The sequence below is a fragment of the Muntiacus reevesi genome, chromosome 7 (genome assembly GCF_963930625.1).
Source record: "Muntiacus reevesi chromosome 7, mMunRee1.1, whole genome shotgun sequence".
Classification (NCBI taxonomy): domain Eukaryota; kingdom Metazoa; phylum Chordata; class Mammalia; order Artiodactyla; family Cervidae; genus Muntiacus; species Muntiacus reevesi.
Window position 1 is genome coordinate 26,879,705 of NC_089255.1, and position 21,093 is coordinate 26,900,797.

Sequence of the window (21,093 nt, forward strand, 5' to 3'; positions counted from 1 at the left end):
TTTATCACTAGTACTGCCACGTGGGTATCCCACAACCAAACTTAATTCTAACAACACTATGCATTTGAAGCTAGTGTTATAGCATGGTTAAGGGCTCAGTTCCACTAGACTCTTTCTTTTATTTCAGTTGCCAATCTCAGTAATAGGTCCCCAGATTATACACACTTTTTGTCCGATTTGGCTACAAATCAGAGGTTCCCAGGATCTTCTCCTCAGCTTCAATTAATTTGTTAGAGTGGCTCACAGATCTTAGGAAATATTTTCCCACGTTTACTTGCTTATTTAAAAAAATAATAAAGGAGCTAGATAAACATCCAGATGAAGAAATACACAGGCAAAGACTGAGATGGTCTCAAGTACGGCAGCTTCTGTGCCTCGAGTCAGGGTGTATCACCCTCCAGGTTAGTGGATGTGTTCACCAACACTGCCTTTCTACAATCTAAGAAGTTTTCAGCTGCCCACGTTGGGTGAGATCAGTTCTTACAGGCCCTCTCATTTATCCTGATAGCTCCAATTCCTTTTGGATTTTATTTGTTCTCCCATTTTTAGGAGGGTTAATAAATTGTGTTTTATTCATATTTTGAATATTACATAGTTTAGAGAAATTAGGTTGATCTATATATAATAGGGGCTTCCCTGGTGGATCAGTTGGTAAAGAACCTGTCTACAATGTAAGAGGCCTGGACTTGATCACTCAGTCAGGAAGATCCCCTGGAGAAGGGAATGGCAACCCACTCCAGTATTCTTACCTGGAGAACCCCATGGACAGAGGAGCCTGTTGGACTACAGTCCATGGGGTCGCAAAGAGTCAGACACGACTGAGCAACTAAAACACACACACACATACACACACATATACTACTAGAGACATTATCAAATCATACTGATAGATATGAAATAAAGTGGCAAAACACATAGTTTCAAGCTTACAGAAAAAAATTAATATTGTTTTTAAGGATATGTTTATAAATATGGATTATCAATAAAATTTAGGAAGGATTCATGCCAAATTCTGGGGGAACAAAATATAGTATTTATGGATATTCAAAGGAAATTTTTTATGTAATTGTTCAGGCTTTTCAGACATTTTTAAACTTGCAATTTATGTATTTTAAAATAATATTATATTAAACTGACAAATATGAATCTTTTGACAACTGCTTTAATGTCCTAGGCGATTCTGTGCTTTGCTGACACAATACTACAACATCAAAAAAGAAGAAATGATCATTTACCCTCTTCTCAAAAATAACATTATTATTATAAAATATTTCTTTTTATACTGATACCTCTAATTCTCCTGTTCACCTTCCCTAACCCTTAAAAAACCATGGAAATTTTAAGTACAATGACTGTGGGTTAAATGCAAAGCTAAACTGGACCAAAGTTACCTTGGCAAATTATCATGCTGTTTGTTTTTTTTTTTCTTTCAACTTTAATACCCACCAATTTTAAGTGAGGCAGTAAATAAAAAAGGAATCTCAAAATCCTGTTTGGACACTGGGAAGAAAACTGGATTTTGAGGGGGGGCACTCTCTCTCTTGGCCACTGGCCAGGAAACGATCTTTCTGAAATCTATTCAACTGAGAGAGATGTGGTGACTGGGGAAGGAAGGTGACCTCTCCCTTGTAAAGTGGACTGGCTGTCTCCCTCTGTGAGTTCCACCACTGTTTATAACAGCACTTGTGCTGAATGGTTGTAGTGACAGTAATAGTCATAAAATATGGCTCAAATTTCATTTTTAATTGAAATATAGGTTAGTTTACAATGTTGTGTACATTAGGTATACAGCAAGTGATTCGGTTTTACAAATACATATATATATACACTATATACATATATAATTATATACATTCTTTTTCATTATGGGTTATTATCAGACATTGAATATAGCTCTCTGTGCTACAAAGTAGTTTTTTGTTGTTTATCTATTATATATAGTAGTATGCATATGTTAATTCCAAACTTATAATTTATCTCCCTCCCCTCCACTCCATTTGGTAACCATAAGATTGTTTTTAATATCTGAGAGTTTGTTTCTGCTCTGTACATAAGCTAATTTATATCACCATTTTTAAAATTTTCCACATATAATGATATTGTATGATATTTGTCTTTCTCTGTTGACTAACTTCACTGAATATGATAATCTCTAAGTACATTGATGTTGCTGAAAATGGCATTATTTTATTCTTTTTTTATAGCTGAGTAATAGTATTCCATTGTGTATATATATATACCACATCTTATCTATTCCATTGTTGCTTCCATGTCTTGGTTGTTGTAGAAAGTGCTGCTGTGAACGTTAGGGCACATATATGTTTTCAAATTACAGTTTTCTCTGAATACAGACCCAGAAGTGGAATAGCGGGATCATACAGTAACTCTATTATTGAGTTCTATCATTGACAAAAGTAAGTAAATGGAAAAAAGCTTCAGTCAAATATTAATAGGGCAAAGCACCATACAATTTAAAGACAAACAATGAAAGTGAATTGATTTTAATGTAAACCTGTATTGTTTCAGTTATTTACATAGTTTGTGTCTGAGTCACCTCTTTATAGAACAAAATGTCTTATTTCAGAAATTTTTTCTTCACTTTTATAGACATGTCAAAATCAAGATGCTTAGCAGAAGTCATTTTTAGTAAGGAAGCTATTCTGGAAGTTTTAAAGTCAGGAAAACTTTCGTGTATTTTGTTGTTCTAGCATTTTTGAACTTAAGACTTGGGAAAAATCAAATTTCTCTTCTGCAAAATCGCAAGAAATGTGATTCTTAAAAGAGATAATAGGTACATACATAGATATACTTGATTAGATCTCATGGTGTATTTTTACAACAATTTAAGGATAATGAAGTTAGAATTCAGTAGTAAGACAATAGTCACAAGACATAAAAGATGCTGATGTCCATTTTAAAAAGTTTCATATTTGCTGCGGAAAAAAGGCTGAATAGCAAAGCTCAGTAGGGAAAAAGGAAAACAAAAAGGGAGCAGATATTCAAAGAAAAAAGGCAAATAATACTAATAAATGGAAAAAATAATTAACCTTGTAATGAAAGTAATTAAAATTACATCCCAGTACCATCTCTCATCATCATAAATATAACATATTGTATTTACAAGACTATATTTTAAGAAAGGAGATTTGTACATTGTAGTTGGAAATGCAAAATATTTTTGAGTCCTATAGTGGGAATACTTAACAAAATCTAAGTTTTTAAAATGCTTATCAAGGACTTGGAAGTTCATAAGTGCTAGTTATTCTATTTGATAATCTAAATTATATTTTCTAAAAGAATAGGGTAATAAGGAAATACAGACAAGAAGGGAGACTAAAGCAAAAATATAAATAAAGAATGAGGGCAAATGGAAGAAAGGAAATAAGGAAAAAAGAACTTGCTGTTTGGCTTACGGAATATAGAAAAGATATATATTTTAACAGAGCTCAATTTATATAGTATATGTGGACAGTCTAAGGACAAATGAAGTTAAAATTTATATATTCTCTTCAGAGGTCAGGAATAAATGTAGTTTTCATTTCTTTATCATTTAAGCTACTCTCAAAAAAGAAATCTGTTACAAGTGAGGGAATAGAACCGGTCCATAATGTTAGTAAGTGGAGCTACTCAGCCTATGAAATATATAATTTTATACAGAGATTCAAAATGAGTAAAAATATTCAGCATTAGAAACGTGCCATCAGCATCTGGGGTCTCCTTTGGAAGAAGATTGACTTTTTTCAAGTCATTTGATAAACAACTTTTTCTCACAGTTTGTAAAAGAATTTGATTCAATTCAGCTTGTTCACACATATCAACTTTGGCAATAAATTTGCTTCTAAGAGTCAAGTTTTGTGTGAGAAATGTAGCTTTAGATTATTGCCCTAGATAGAGTTAAAACTAAGGAACATACAAATATATTATAGACTTTTGCACTTTTACTGCCAAAAAGGGAGATTCACGCAGTGGAGAAATTGTTTATAAAATACATTACTACTGTTAATTTTATGAGAATATTCATTTTGCATAACCAAAAACCTCTCTCTGATGGGTGAAGTTTTTAACCTACCTTTCTACACATCATTAGCTCCTGAGAGCTGAGATTGATTCAATAAATCTTTATTTTCCATTTGGAATTTAGCACATTTCCTAGGATTTAAATTTTGCACATTTAAATTGTGCTCTCAAGCACCCAAACATTAGTTCTTCTTTCCATTCTAGAAGTTCTTAGTGCATCTCTTCTGGTCACACTAGAAATGAACTAAATGGAAGAAGCAAACCAGTCTGTGGTATCTGAGTTCATTTTTCGTGGATTCTGTGATTCAAGGGAGCTCCAGAAATTCCTCTTACTGCCATTTTCTGCACTCTACCTGATGACAGTCCTGGGAAACCTTTTCGTTGTGCTCTTAATTATCACTGACTCTCATCTCCATTCCCCAATGTACTTCCTCTTAGCCAATCTCTCATTTGTTGACTTCTGCCTTTCCTCAGTGACCACTCCTAAACTGACCACAGACTTCCTAAAGGATAATAAAACCATCTCCTTTGGGGGCTGCATGAGTCAGATCCTCTTTATACATTTTCTTGCAGGAGGTGAGATGGTACTGCTTGTGACAATGGCCTATGACCGTTGCGTAGCCATCTGCAAGCCACTCCATTACTCCAGAATTATGGATAGACAGAAGTGCATCTGGCTAGCTCTCATATCATGGATCATTGGCTTTGTGCATGCCATAAGTCAATTAGCTATGATTTTAGATCTTCCCTTCTGTGGACCCAGAATAGTGGACAGCTTTTTCTGTGATATTCCCAAAGTGATCAAACTAGCCTGCGTGGATACTCATACTCTGAGACTGTTGATAAATGCTGACAGTGGTGTCTTGGCTGTAGCTTGCTTCATTCTCTTGCTGATCTCCTACACCTACATCCTGGTAACTATCTGCCTTCATTCCAAGGATGGAGCATCAAAGGCACTCTCTACCTGTACTTCCCATATCACAGTAGTGGTGCTGTTCTTTGGACCCTGCATTTTCATCTATTTCTGGCCACTTAGTATCACTTGGGTGGACAAGGTACTTTCTGTGTTTTATACAGTAATCACACCTCTCTTGAACCCAGCCATTTATACACTAAGAAATAAAGAAATTAAAAATGCAATAAAGCGACTGATAAGTCAGCATAAGAATACAAAGTGCAATTTTTAAAGCTTTCAGGTAATCAGTAATTCTACTGTTTACTCCCTATTTTGGACATATTTTGACATGTTAACTAAACTATAAATGTTCATATCTGTAAGTTATAAGTAGCCTCAGATATATTTTTTGTGTTTATTCCATTAAGAAAATATGTTCAAAAAGCTAATACATATATTCTTACCACTTGGAGAAAATAAAAATTTGTCTAAATCATCTTTTGTATTGTAAAATAAAATTCCTGGTGATGATAATAAGAATTATAAAATAACAATTTATTTCTATGGATGGTGCTAATGGTAAAGAACTCACCTGTCAATGCAGGAGATAAGAGATGTGGGTTCGATCCCTGGGTCAAGAAGATTCCCTGGAGAAGGGCATGTCAACCCACTCCAGTATTCTTTCCTGGAGAATCCCAGGACAGAGCAACCTGGCAGGCTACAGTCCATAGGGTCACAAAGAGTTGGACACAACTTAAGCATGCTTAATTTAATAAACACTACCTATATTACAAACCTCATGCTGAGCACTTTTCCTAATCTATGTATTACCTAATAAATCATTTTGAGTTAAATATCACTACTTTCACTTCTAGAAATACACGATTTATCTATCCTAACTCTAATTTAGCTAGAGAGCTTAAGGGATATATTTCACTGCTCTACTTCTACTTGAAAAACAAAATCTAAATGAATCAAACCACAATATTGGTACTTAACAGTGTAATCTCTGTAATTCAAGGTTTCAAGTCTTAACTATTGATTTAAAGGTACAGTTTCCTTGAAAATTTTTTTCTTAAACACACAAGCATAAGGATTTGAAAATGCTTGAAACATTATTTTTTGACTTACATTCAGGAAATAATAAGGATATGTTGCTTCAAAACAAAAGAAATTTAGTAATGAGAGGAAAGTAAAAGGGAACAATCAAAGAAACAACTTTATGCAGAAATCATAATACCTCCTACACATGAATGAAAAGGATAAACATCTCAACAGGGGAGATAATGGGTAAAACGTGTACAGGTATTTATTTCACTGAAGACTATTTCATAATTAATCAGGGAAATGATCATGATAAAGTGGTATTATACATCTGTGAAATGAGTTTATTAAAAAAGACACCAAACAAAAACAATTATCGTTCATAATGCATATTCAAGGAAATGCTATGCCTTGTGAGTGGATATAAATTGATTTAAGCACTCTGAATAATAATTTGTATTGTAAAGCTGAACATGTGTATAAACTACATCTCAATAATCATATGCTAACTGTTCCCTGTGGCCAAGTGCCTATTCTTACTATTACTAACAGTAAATCTCTCAAATTTTAGCTGGATACATGACTCCCCAGCTATACAGTAGATTTCCTAATCCCTATAGACAGTTGTATCTGAATGACCAAGTTCTGGCAATAAGATGTGAGAGTGATTTGTGCATCTTTCAAACCATTATTTTAAAAACATCAGCTCAGGATTCCTTTCCCTGTCCCAGTGACTGAGATATAAAACACCTGGCAAAGATACCTTGTAGTCAGTAATAGATGCCACAAATTGAGAAGAACAGAGACAATGCTCCAGCCAGGAGGTGGATGGACTCCAGAAGAAGGTCAGATAACTTGAATGCTTATTAGTAATGTTCTATTTACCATTATATCATTTTCATTTGTGCATTGTTCTTCGTGACATATTTATTTGGTTTGTTACAATTAAAATATTGTATAATGCAAAGTTAACAAAACAATAAATGACAGCCTTTCTCTTTGGCCTTTTACAAACACACACACACACACACACACACACACACACACACAACCCAGAATACAGTTGCTCATTCATTCACTGCAGCTTTCAGAAAGTCCATGTAGTTCTGGGCTGTATACCTAACCAATAACTGTTATTCTAAGGGAAAAGCCTTCTAGGGAATAAGCCTTCTAGGGAAGGTTTCACTCAATAACCTCCCCAAAAATATATATGTCCTTAGACAAATATATCATACTCAGTAAAATATATGTGGAAGGAAAATGAATGCAGTTTGGTGTTACTGTAAGCTGAGGTATACTAGTTATGTCTGCATCTTATAAACTTTTTAAATGAATCTGCCTGTGTAATAGTACATGTTTCATAGCCATAGTTGATATGTGTCACTTGCAAATAAAATTATATTAACAAAATCTTTACAGTATATTCATTGTTACTTTATTCCCATGAACTGAGGAAAAAAGTTGATTTCTTGGGTCAGATCCCTAAACCAATAGCTATCAAGTTAATCGTGACATATCAATCTTGATGCCAAAAAGTTAAAACACTGCTAATAATAATATAATTGACTTTAAAAAGGTATACAATTATTGCTATTAATTTTCTAAAATATAAAAAAAAAACAAGAAGTACAAACTATACCAAGGAATAATTGCATAAATTTACATTGGGTCATACCAGATGATCATGAAGGCATCACTTAGATCAGCGTACAGACACATTTGGGGACTTATAATGGCTTCTTGAAATATTTTTTAAATGAAAATATCTTAGCTGTGCTCACTGGTATAAATTTTTAATTCTAGAAGCCACCATTCATTCATAAGTGATTTGAAGCCTGAATGTAATTTCCTGTCACATCCCTCTTGGAAACGAAGATAATAACAGCACTGCATCCTGACTGAGTCCTTGCTAAATTGTATAATTAGTTCTGATAAACTTACAAAATGAGATACTGCTATCCACCTAGTGTTCAAAGCTCACAAATTTCATGTAATTCATTATTAATTTAAAACAAGTTGATTCTAAAATCCATATCTCAAAAAAAAAAAAAAAAAATCATAATAGAAATTCAAAGAATCTGCCTGCCAATGCAGGAGACACAGATTCGATTCCTGGGTCAAGAAGGTCCCCTGGAGAAGGAAATGGCAACCCACTCCAATATTTTTGCCTGGGAAATGCCATGGGCAGAGGAGCCTGTCAGGTTATATAGTCCATGGGGTTGCAGAGTCAGACATGAGTTAGCAATTAAACAGCAACAATAAAAAATACAATATCTACATAAGAACATAGAGAATGCAGTTACAGTTGTAGATTTAGAATTAAAATCACTCATTCTGATAAGCGATTAATGTAAGATATCTCCAGCATAACTTATAGTTAATGTTGAAATATTGAAAACCCCTCTCCCACTAAAGTTGGGAATGAGAAAAAATGCTTCCTCTCAACACCAACATTTGGCATTTTATTGGAAGGCTTGTCCAGTTGAATAGGAAAAGAGACCTAAATAAAATGAGTAAAAAGATATAAACTATTATTCTTCACAGATAATATTTTTGTTCAAATGTTACATAAATGTTACTTCTATAGTTTCCTCACTCTATGGCAGTGTACTTAATTATAATAGCTCAACACATAATATGCCTGTTTCATTTATTTTTCTCAGTAGATGGCAAGCTTGATAAGCATAGGATTGTTGGAGAGTAAAGATAAATATAGATTTAATAGTTTTTCAGTCTACTGAATGGGTGAAAATATTAATATTTGTAAATCATATATCTGATAAGGGCTTATAATCCAAAATATACAAAGAGCTTTTATAACATGATAGCAGAAAATAAAAGGTTGGGTTTAAAAAGGCAGAGGATCTGAATAGACATTTTTCCAATGAAGACACCCAGATGGGTCCAACAGACCCATGAAAGAATTTTTAGCATCAATAATCATCAGGGTAATGCAAACCAAAACCACAGTGAGAGATCTAACACCTGCCAGAACAGCTTTTATTTCTAAAAACAACAACAAATAGCAAGTGTCAATGAAGATTTGGAGAAAAGGGAATCTTTGTGTACTGTTGCTTGGATGTAAGTTGGTGCATTCAATGTGGAAAACAGCATGGATCTTTCCCCCACAATTAAAAAATAGAACTACCATATGCTATAGCAATTTCACTTTTGGTTATTTCTCTGAAAATAACTGAAAACACTAACTTGAAAAGATACAAGTATCCTTGTGTTCACTGCATATTTACTATGGCCAAGTTATGGAAGCAACTTACATGCCCATTTGTAAACAGGTAAAGAAGATATGAAGGATGGAGTCCAGGTGGTGGAGTAGGAAGATGGAAATCATGGCTCCTCACAACTAGGGCACCTACCAGGCACTGGTGGAGGGCCTGGAAGACCTCAGGGGACTGGATGAATCCCTACAGGACTGGGTAAGAAGTGAGGAGGACAGAGAGAAGGATGAATAGTGGAGACAGAATGGGACCAGCACCCACTGAGGGGTGGCTGGGGGAGGGAAAGAGTTCCAAACCTGGAGGGGACCAGTCACAGTGAGGAGATCAGCAGGACAGAAAGAGACCTTCAGGAGACTAAGGGATGGGAGCACGGCCAGTGTGTCCCAGGCTCTCGAGGGCTCTGGTGAGTCTGCTGGGACCCTGGGCCCAAACCTCAGTCCTCTGGGACCCTCTTGTGTCATAAGGTCCTGAGCCTAAGCCCCCTCTTCATGGCCTTTTCTAGCCATGAGGGATTTGGACCCAAGTTTCCCCAGGGCACTCTTTCAGTCAGGAAGATAGAAGGGCTGAGCCTCCCATCTCCCACCAAGGCTTTCCTGGCTTTCTTTTATTTTTTTTTTCCATCATGGTTCTGTTTTGCTTTGTTATTATTTCATGTTTATTTTTATTTTTTATAATTTTATTTTATAATTTGTTATTCTGCTTCTTTGATTGTTGTTTTTTATTTTTTCATCATGGCATGCAATTTGCGTGGTCCCTTGGTTCACTGACTGAGGTTCAGACCTAGCTCCTATGGTGGGAGCACTGAGTCCAAACCACTGGACTAACAGAGAACCTCAAACCACAGGGAATATTAATAGCTGTGAATTCTCTCCAAGGTCCTCATCTCAGCACGAAAACCTGGCTCCAACCAACTGCCTGCAAGCTCCTGTGCTGGATGCGTCAGACCAAAAAACCAGCAAAACAGGAACATAGACATACCCATAAAAGAAATAAAAAAATAAGAAGACAAAAGAATATATTATAGACAAAAGGAGCAAGGTAAAAATCTAAAATACCAAATAAATAAAGAGAGAATAGGCAACCTATCTGAAAAAGAATTGACAATAACAATGATTCAAAATCTCAGAAGCAGAATGGAGGCACAGATTGCGAAAAAAATATAAGAAAAGTTTAATAAGGAACTAGAAGAAATAAAGAACAAATAAATAGTCATAAACAACACAAAAACTGAAATGAAAAATAAACTAGAAAGCCTCAATAGCAGAATAACTGAAGCAGAAGAACAAATAAGCAAGCTGGAGGATAGATTGGTAGAAATAACTGCCAAGGAGTAGAGTAAAGAAAAAAGAATTTAAAGAAATAGAACAGTCTCAGAGATATTTGGGACAATGTTAAGCACATGAACATTGAATTACAGGGGCACCAGAAGAAGAGGGGAAAGAGAAAGAGTCAGAGAAAATATTTGAGAATATGATAGTTGAAAACCTCCCTAATATGGGAAAGGAAATAGTTACACAAATCCAGGAAGCACAGAGAGTCCCATAAAGGATAAACCCAAGGAGAAACGTGGCAAGACACATACTAATAAAGCTAACAAATATTAAACTCAAAGAAAAATTATTACAAGAAACAAGGAAAAAGCAACAAATAGCATAGAAGGGAATCCCTGTAAGGTTATCAACTGACTGTCAGCAGAAACTGGGCAGGCCAGAAGGGTTGGCTGGATATACTTAAAGTGATGAAAGAAAAAAAACCTACAACAACAATTACTCTACCCAGCAAGAGGCTCATGCAGATTTGACGGAGAAAACAAAAGCTTTATAGACAAGCAAAAGTGAAGAGAATTCAGCACCATCAAATCAGTTTTACAACAAATACTATGGAAACTTCTCTAGCTGGGAAATACAAGATAAAAAAAGAAAGAGAGAGAGCTACAAAAACAAACTCAAAACAATTTTTTAAAAGGGTAATAGGAACATACATATCAATAATTGCCTTAAATGTAAATGGATTAAATGCCATAAGCAAAAGGCAAAGACTAGATAAATGGATACAAAACAACACTCATATATGCTGCCTTCAATAGATCCACTTCAGACCTATGGACATGTGAAGACTGAAAGTGAAGGAATGATAAAAGATATTCTATGCAAATGAAGATCAAAATAAAGCTGGAGTAGCAATATTCATATTAGAGAAAATAGACTTTAAAATAAAGACTGTTACAAATGATAAGGGAAAACATTACATAATGCTCAAGGGATCAGTTCAAAAAGAAAATGTAACAATTATAAATATTAATGCACCCAACATAGGAGCACCTCAATACATAAGGCAAATGCTAATAGTCATAAAAGGGGAAAATGATAGGAATACAAAAATAATGAAGGACTTTAACACCCCACTTATACCAGACAGAAAATTAATAAGGAAATGCAAGTCTTAAGTGAAACATTAGACTGGATACATTTAAATTTATAGGACATTCCATCCAAAAGCAGCAGAATAAACTTTCTTCTCAAGTGCACAGAGAACATTCTCCAGGACAGATCACATCTTGGATAACAAATCAAACCTTGGTAATCACATCAAGCATTGAAAGCATAACAAGCATCTTTTCTGATCACAATGCTATGTTTTGGTTATCAATTACAGAATGCTTTTGAATTGTGGTGCTGGAGAAGACTCTTGAGACTCCCTAGGACTGCAAGAATATAAATCAATCCTAAAGGAAATCAACGCTGAATATTCATTGGAATAACTGCTGTTGAGCTGAAGCTCCACTTGTTTCTTGAGGTAGAATTATATAAGAAACACAAATGGATGGAGGCTAAACAACACGCCACTAAATAACCAAGAGATCACTGAAGAAATAAAAGAGGAAATAAAAAAACATCCAGAGACAAGTGAAAATCAAAGCATAATGATCCATACTTTATGAGGTGAAGCAGAAGCATTTCTATGTCAAGAAACAAGTAAAATCTAACCTTACGTAGGCTCCTCTGTCCATGGAATTTTCCAGACAAGAATATTGAAGCAGGTTGCCATTACCTACTCCAGGGGATCTTCCTGACCCAGCGATCTGTGTTGGCAAGTGGATTCTTTACAATTAGTGCCACTTAGGAAGCCTTAGTGTTGAAGAACTGATGCTTTTGAATTGTGGTGCTGGAGAAGACTCTTTTTTTTTTTTTAATTTTATTTTATTAGTTGGAGGCCAATTACTTACTCTTGAGAGTCCCTTGGACTGCAAGAATGTCACTCAATCCTAAAGGAAATCAATGCTGAACATTTATTGGAAGAACTGCTGTTGAAGCTGAAGCTCCACTATTTGGCCACTTGATATGAAGAGCCAATTCATTGGAAAAGACTCTGATGCTGGGAAAGACTGAAGGCAAAAGAAGGATAAGGAGGAGGCAGAGGATAAGATGGCTGACTCAGTGGACATAAATTTGAGCAATCTCTGGGAGAGTGTGAAGGACAGGGAAGCTTGGCATGCTGCAAAGAGTCAGACACGACTTAGTAATTGAACAACAACAAATCTTACACTGAAAGCAATTAGAGAAAAAATGAATTTAAAAAATCCAAAATTAGTAGAAGTAAAGATATCATAAATAATAGAGCAGAAATAAATGAAAAAGAATTGAAGAAAACAATAGTGAAAATAAAAACAAAAAACCAATTGTAAAAATCAATAAAACTAAAAGCTGGTTTGAGAAGGTAAACAAAATTGATAAACCATTAGTCAGACTCATCAAGAAAGAACAAGAAGAGAACTCAAATCAACAAACCTCGAAATAAAAAATGAGAACTGACAACGCAGAAATACAAAAGACCATAAGAGATAGCTGCAAACAACTATATACCAACAAAATGGACAACCTGGAAGAAACCAACAAAAATCTTAGAAAAATACCATCTTCCTCCAGCAACAACACTCCTAGGAAACAAAAATTTCCAGTACATATAAGAATATGATGTTTACACAATATTCTTTTAGTGGCGAAAGATGGAATCAAAGAAAGACTCACCCATTTGTGAAGAGTTGAATAAACTGCAGCATATCTACAACATGAAATAGTAAGCAGTCATTAAAAGTATGCATTTGAATTAGACCTTTACCAATTGATTTGGATTGATTTCCATGATGTATAGTAAATGAGAAAAGCATAACAACATAACAAAGCTACACATAATGGGATATCTTTTTCTTAAAATAAAAGTGTCTCTCCTAAAACCCTGATTACTATTAAAAAAAAGAAAAAGAAAAACACAAATCTTCCAAGACTGAATCTGGAAGAAATAGAAAATATGAACAGATCAATCACAAGCATTAGGATTAAAAATCTTTCAACATACAAAAGGCAGGGCCAAATGGCTTCACAGGAGAATTCTATCAAAATTTAGAGAAAGAGCTAACACCTATCCTACTAAAACTCCTCCAAAACATTGCAGAGGGAGGAATACTCCCAAATTCATCCTACCAGGCCACCACCAACTGATATCAAAACCAGACAAAGATGTCACACATACACACAAAAAAAATTATAGGTCAATACCACTGATGATCATGGATGCAAAAATCCTCAACAAAATTCTTCAAACAGAATCAAAAAACACATTGCTTTTTGTTGTTCAGTCACTAAGTTACGTATGACTCTTTGTAACCCCACAAACTGCAGCAATCCAGACTTCCCGATCCTTCACTCTTTCCCTGTTTGCTCAAACTCATGTTCATTTAGTCAGTGATGTGATCAAACCATCTCATCCTCTGCCATCCCTTTTTCCTCTTGCCCTCAATCTTTCCCAGCATCAGGGCCTTTTAAAATGAGTCAGCTCTTCGCATCAGGTGACCAAAGTATTGGAGCTTCAGCTTCAGCATCAGTCCTTCCAATGAATATTCAGGACTGATTTCCTTTAGGATTGACTGGTTTGATCTCCTTGCTGCTCAAGGGATTCTCAAGAGTCTTTTCCAGCACCACAGTTTGAAAGCATCAATTCTTTGGCACTCAGCCTTCTTTATGGTCCAACTTTCACATCCATACATGACTACTGGAAAAACCATAGCTTTGACAATATGAGCTTTGTCAGCAAAGTGCAATCTTTGCTCTTTAATGCATTAGGTTTGTCATAGCTTTTCTTCCAAGGAGCAAGCGTCTCTTAATTTCACGGCTGCAGTCATCAACCACAGTGATTTTGGAGCTCAAGAAAAGAAACTCAGTTTCCACTTTTTCCCCATCTATTTGCCAGGAAGTAATGGAACTGGATGCCATGATCTTAGGTTTTTGAATATTGAGTTTTGGGGTGTTTCGCCTTGGGTTTATCCTGTTTGGGACTTTCTGGGTTTCTTGGACTTGGGTGGCTATTTCCTTCCCCATTTTAGGGAACTTTTCAGCTATTATCTCCTCGAGTATCTTCTCGTGGTCTTTCTTTTTGTCTTCTTCTTCTGGGACTCCTATGATTCGAACGTTGGGGCATTTCACATTGTCCCAGAGGTCCTGAGGTTGTCCTCATTTCTTTTGATTCTTTTTTCTTTTTTCCTCTCTGCTTCATTTATTTCCACCATTTTATCTTCTACCTCACTTATCCTATCTTCTGTCTCCATTATTCTACTCTTGGTTCCCTCCAGAGTGTTTTTTATCTCATGTATTGCATTATTTATTTTTAATTGACTCTTTTTTATTTCTTCTAGGTCCTTGTTAAACATTTCTTGCATCTTCTCAATCTTTGTCTCCAGGCTATTTATCTGTAACTCCATTTTGTTTTCAAGATTTTGGATCATTTTTATTATCATTATTCTAAATTCTTTTTCAGGTAGATTCCCTATCTCCTTCTCTTTTGTTTGACTTGGCGGGCATTTTTCATGTTCCTTTACCTGTTGGGTATTTTTCTGCCTTTTCATCTTGTTTAGATTGCTGTGTCTGGAGTGGGCTTTCTGTATTCTGGTGGTCTGTGGTTCCTTTTTATTGTGGAGGTTTCACCCAGTGGGTGGGGTTGGACGATTGGTTTGTCAAGGTTTCCTGGTTAGGGAAGCTTGAGTCAGTGTTTTGGTGTGTGGAACTGGATTTCTTCTTTCTGGAGTGCAATGGAGTGTCCAGTAATGAGTTTTGAGATGGGTCTATGTGTTAGGTGTGACTTTGGGCAGCCTGTATGTTGACACTCAGGTCTATGTTCCTGCGTTGCTAAAGAATTTGTGTGGTATGTCTTGTTCTGGAGCTTATTGGCTCTTGGGTGGTGGTTGGTTACAGTGTAGATATGGAGGCTTTTGGATGGTCTCTTATTACTTAATGTTCCATTTAGTCAGGATTTTTCTGGTGTTCTCAGGATTTGGACTTAAGTCTCCTGCCTCTGGATTTCAGTTTTATTCTTCCAGTAGTCTCAAGGCTTCTCCAACTATACAGCACTGATAATAAAACTTCTAGGTTAACGGTGAAAATATTCTCCACCGTGAGGGACAATCAGAGAGATTCACAGAGTTACATGAAGAAGAGGAGAGGGAGGAGGGAGATAGAGATGAGCAGGAGGAGAAAAACGGGGACTCAAGAAGAGAGAGACAGATATACGCAGTTATCTTCCGTATCCCAGACACCCACAAAGATTCACAGAATTGGATTGGGAAGAGAAAGGGAAAGGAGGAAACAGAGGTGTTCTGAGGTAGAAAACGGAGAGTCAAAAGTGGGAGAGAGTAATCAACACACTCCTGAATAAAAATGGGAACTGAATATTGGATTCTTAAATGTCCAAAATTTATATCACATACTGAAACACAAAGATTAAAAATCTAAGTTAGACTCTTTAAAATACAACATTTAAAACCAAAAACAAAAACACACAAAAATTTAGAAATATATATGAAGTTTGGTTTAAAAATAGGACTTCTCTTTTTTTTTTTTGCAAGGTTATAATGAAATGAAAATGAAAATTAAGAAAAAATAGAGGAGTAATAGAGGACTTTAAAAGGAAATAAGAGAGAAAAACAAGAAGAAGAAAAAAAAATTTTCCCTAATTAAAAAAAATCATAAAAATATATGAAAATGAAAGTTAAGGAGTAATGGGGGCATAATAGGGAATTTTAAAAGAAAATAAAAGAAAAAAAATAGAAAAGAAAAAAAATTTTTTTAATTTTTTTAATTTAAAAAAAAAAAGTAAAAATATACCTAGGAATTTCTATGGAGCTGTTGCGGTCAGTGTGGGTTCAGTTCAGTTTCAGATAGCATCTCGTTCCAGCTTACACTTTTCGATATATATAGGCCCCTTCCGGTGTAGTCAGTGTTACCTACAGGGATTTTAATCTGTTGCACCGGGTCCCTTCTCAAGCGGTTCCCTTTGTTTATTTGGCTTCTGTTTGCCATCTCTTCAGTGTCTAACTTCTGCCCTGACACAGGCGGGCAGAGGTGATCTCTTATTTAGGTTCGCTAGTTCAGTCCCGCTACGGGGAGGGCGGGGCGCTGCAGACAGATATCGCTGTGTGTGGGGAGCACTCACCGTGTTCCGGCCACACTGGGTTTGCCCCTGCTCACAGGTGTCTGTGCTTTCCCCGTCTACACTGCTCAGGCTCCCGGCTGCTCTATAGGGAGCGGGCCCTGCACTTCGTGCGGTTCCAGTCTTCGGGCACCCCACAAAGCGCGGACTCAGTAGCGCCTGCGTTTTGTGCCTTCCCTGGTCCGAGCAGCTCAGGCAGCCAGGAGCTTGACGGGTGCACTCTCCCCGGGTGCGGTGCGCCCTCTCCCCTTCGCGGCCCCAGCCTCAGTTTCTGCGCTCGCAGGTCGCTTGCGTGCGCCCTGTGTTTAGCCGCAACCCTCCCGGAGGATGTCAACCATCCAGAATCTCAGGAAGTCTTTAGATAGAAACTGGAGGCCTGTTTGCAGTGTGGGAGGGGATGCCGTCTCTGGGGCCGAGTTTGCCCCTTTCCCCTTCCCCCTGCCTCTTACCTCCAGCGGGGATGGGCCGGTCCGCCGCAGGCTAGCTCTTCTCTGGAGTTTCTCAGTCCCTTTGTTTTGCGAACGGCTGGCAGTGTGTTCGAGCCAGTTATTATCTCACTCTCTCTTGCTTTGCTATTGCACAGTTTAAAAAAAACTCCCTCCGATTGCTCTCAGGACCTTCGGGCCCAGTCCTTACCCGGCGGCAATGCCGCCCCACTTGCTGGTGTCGGATGTGGGCATCTGGGGTACTTTTCTGCTGGGAGTTACTTTTAGGCACGTAATCTGTGGGTTTTATTTAATTTTCCCTCCCAGTTAAGTTGCCCTCCGAGATTCGAAAACTTCCCCCAGGCCTGCCAGTGAGAGGGTTTCCTGGTGTTTGGAAACTTCCTCTATTAAGTCTCCCTTCCCAGGATGGGTCTCTGTCCCTAGCTCTTTTGTCTCTCTTTTTATCTTTTATATTTTGTCCTACCTCCTTTCGAAGACAATGGGCTGTTTTTCTGGGCACCTGATGTCCTCTGCTAGCGATCAGGAGTTGTTTTGTGAAATTTGCTCAGCGTTCAATTGTTCTTTCGATGAATTGGTAGGGGAGAAATGGTCTCCCCGTCCTATTCCTCCGCCATCTTGGCTCCTCATCGAATATTGAGTTTTAAGCCAGCTTTTTCACTCTCCTCTTTTGCCTTCATCAAGAGGCCCTCTAGTTCCCCTTTACTTTCTGCCCTTAGAGTGTTATCGTCTGCATATCTGAGATTATTGATATTTCTCCTGTCAGTCTTGATCCCAGATTGTGATCATCTAACCCAGCATTTCATATGATGTACTCTGCATATAAATTAAATAAACTGTGTGACAATATACAGCCTTGAAGTACTCCTTTTCTAATTTTGAACCAGTCTGTTGTTCCATATAAGGTTCTAACAATTTCTTCTTGACCTGCATGCAGGTTTCTCAGGAGGCAGGTAAGCTGGTCTGGTATTTCCATTTCTTAAAAATTGTTGTGATCCTCCTAGTCAAAGGCTTTACTATAGTCAATGAAGCAGAAATGGATATTTTTCTGGCATTTCCTTTCTGTATGATCCAACGGATGTTGGCAACTTGATCCCTGATTCCTCTGCCTTTTCTAAACCTAGCTTGTATATCTGGATGTTCTCAGTTCACATAAACTGCTGAAGCCTACCTTGAAGGATTTTGAACATAATCTTACTAGCATGCGAAATGAGTCCAACTGCATGGTAGTTTGTACATTCTTTGGCAACTGTCCTTCTTTGGGAATGGAATGAAAACTGACCTTTTCCAGTCCTGTGGCCACTGCTGGGTTTTCCAAATTTGCTGGCATATTGAGTGCAGCACTTTAACAGCCTCATGTTAGGATTTTAAATATCTCATCTGGGATTCCTTCACCTCCACTAGCTTTGTTCACAGTAATGCTTCCTAAGGCCCACCTGGAATTTGTTACAGAAACGCAAATCAAAACTGCAGAGAGATATCCACTCATATCATTCAGAATGGCCATCATTAAAAAATCCACAAACAATACTTGCTAGAGTACCAGTAGAGGAAAAGCAACCCTCTTTGCGCTGACGGTGGGAATGTATATCAACGCAACCACTATGGAGAACAGTACAGAGTTGCCTTTAAAAACAAAAAATAGAACTACTGTATGACCCAGCAATCCCACTCCTGGGCATATACCCTGAGAAAACTGTAATTCACAGACATGTACCTCAGTCTTCACTGCAGCACTATTTACAATAGCCAGTATATGGAAGCAATCTAAATATCCACTGACAGATGAAGAGATAAAGAAGATGTGGTACATACATACAATGGAATATTGTTCAGTCATAAACATGAACAACATGGGACATCTGTAGAGATGTGGATGGAGCTAGCATCTGTCATGAAGAGTGAAGTAAGTTCAGAAAGATAAAAACAAGGTAGCCGTTCCATTCTCCAGGGGATCTTCCTGACCCAGGGATCAAACCCAGGGATCAAACCCACGTCTTCCACATTTCAGGTGGATTCTTTACAATCTGAGCCACCAGGGAAGCCCAAGAATACTGGAGTGGGTAGCCCATCACTTCTCCAAGGGATCTTCCTGACCCAGGAATCAAACCTGGGTCTCCTGCATTGCAAGTGAATTCTTTACCAGCTGAGCTACAAAGGAAACCCATAAAAAGGAACAACACTGGTCATTTGTAGAGATGTGGATGGACCTAGCATCTGTCATACAGAGTGAAGTAAGTTCAGAAAGAGAAAAACAAATAACATATATTAATGCATATGATATCTATAATACATAAAAATTTTATATGTGAACCTATTTGCAGAGCAGGAATAGAGATGCAGACATAGAGAATGGACTTGTGGACACAGTGAGGAAGGAAAGGATAGGGAGAATTGAGAGAGTAGCTTTGTTTGACATGTATAAAACTACTGTGTGTAAAATAGCTCTTGGAAGTTGCTATATATAACAGGGAGCTCAGGTAGGTGCTCTGTGTTGACAAAGAGGAGTAGGATGGGGGTGGTGGGAGGAAGGCTCAAGAGGGAGGGGATATATGTATATTTATGCCTGATTCACATTGTTGTACTGAAAAAACAATACAATATTGTAAAGCAATTATCCTCCAATTAAAAAATTTTTAAGAGGAAAAATAGAAAAAAATTCTTGCCATTGCAGCAACTTGAAGGTATTATGCTGAGTCAGACAGAGAAAAAGAGATACCATATGGTTTTATTTATATGTGGAATCTAAAAAATAAAACAAATATAAGACAAAACAGAAACAGACTCTTAAAAAAGGGAACAAACTGATGGCTGCCAGATAGATTGGGTGTTGGAGAAATGAATGAAGTAAGTGAAGGGTATTAGGAGAAGAAACTTCCAGCTATGAAATGAATAATTCATTGGATGTTATATACATATAGGAAATATAGTCAGTAATACTGTAACAACTTCTAAAATGATAGAAGTTAACTGGACTTATTATAAAGGTGATTATCTCATAATATGTTTTTCACATAACTATGTTGTACACCTGAAACTAAGATAATAGTCTATGTCAGCTGTACATCAATAATTATATCTTTATTTAGCTGTATGTTTATTAATACTTCCTATTTTACCAAGAGCTTTGCTTTTAATCAGGTATTAATTTTGAAATGTTCTGACACTTTCTAAATGTTTATGCAAATTCCTCTGAAAACAAATATTGTTCACTACTTCTCACAGTCTTATGTCATATGCTGTGGGATTTCAGGAATTTTTCCTTGATTGACTGATTAAGAATATAAGTACAAAACCATGTGATCATATTTGACTTTCGATGCACATAACTGGAAACAGACTATGCAATGAGCTGGAATTGGGGAAGAATGGAGACGAGAAAAGCATCAATAGTCTTTTAAATTGTCAACATGGGAAAACATGTAGACTAGAAGCAAAAAATGACAACAGAAGTAAACAGAAGAGATGTGAACTGAGACATATTTGAGAGTAAATATTGTATAACTAGAGATAAAAATTGAAGTATGGACAAGAATGCCACATAGGTATCTATTCTGGGCATCTGGGGGAATGGTAATGATATTTATCAAGGCAATGGGGTAGATTATAATATAACTTCAGTTTTGACATGTTAACTTGAAGGTGGAAGTGGGACTTCCCTTTGTGTATATCATAATATCATATAGGGCTCTGTATGGATTTCTCTGGAGACCAGTGATTAAGCTACAGATACAGACATGACCATGTACTAGAAGGCAAAGACGGAAGACCATTATGGGCTCTGATTAAGTGACTCAACACGCATCTTGGGTCCAGTTTCTTTCTAAACTTTTCACTATTATTCTTTGTATATGGGCTCTGTAAGGCTTCACTTTTGGCATAACATTAGCAGCAAATAAAGAAAAAAAAAAGATCAGGAAAATCTATCTGCACATGAAGATTTGTCCTTTTGTTTGGGAAAGACAGATCCCAAAAACTG

General features: G+C 36.8%; 1 pseudogene; it reads left to right on the top strand.

The window, feature by feature from the left end:
• Positions 1–4,256: 4,256 nt before the first annotated feature.
• On the top strand, positions 4,257–5,204 carry LOC136172591 (olfactory receptor 4K3-like; annotated as a pseudogene).
• The last annotated feature ends 15,889 nt before the right edge of the window (positions 5,205–21,093 follow it).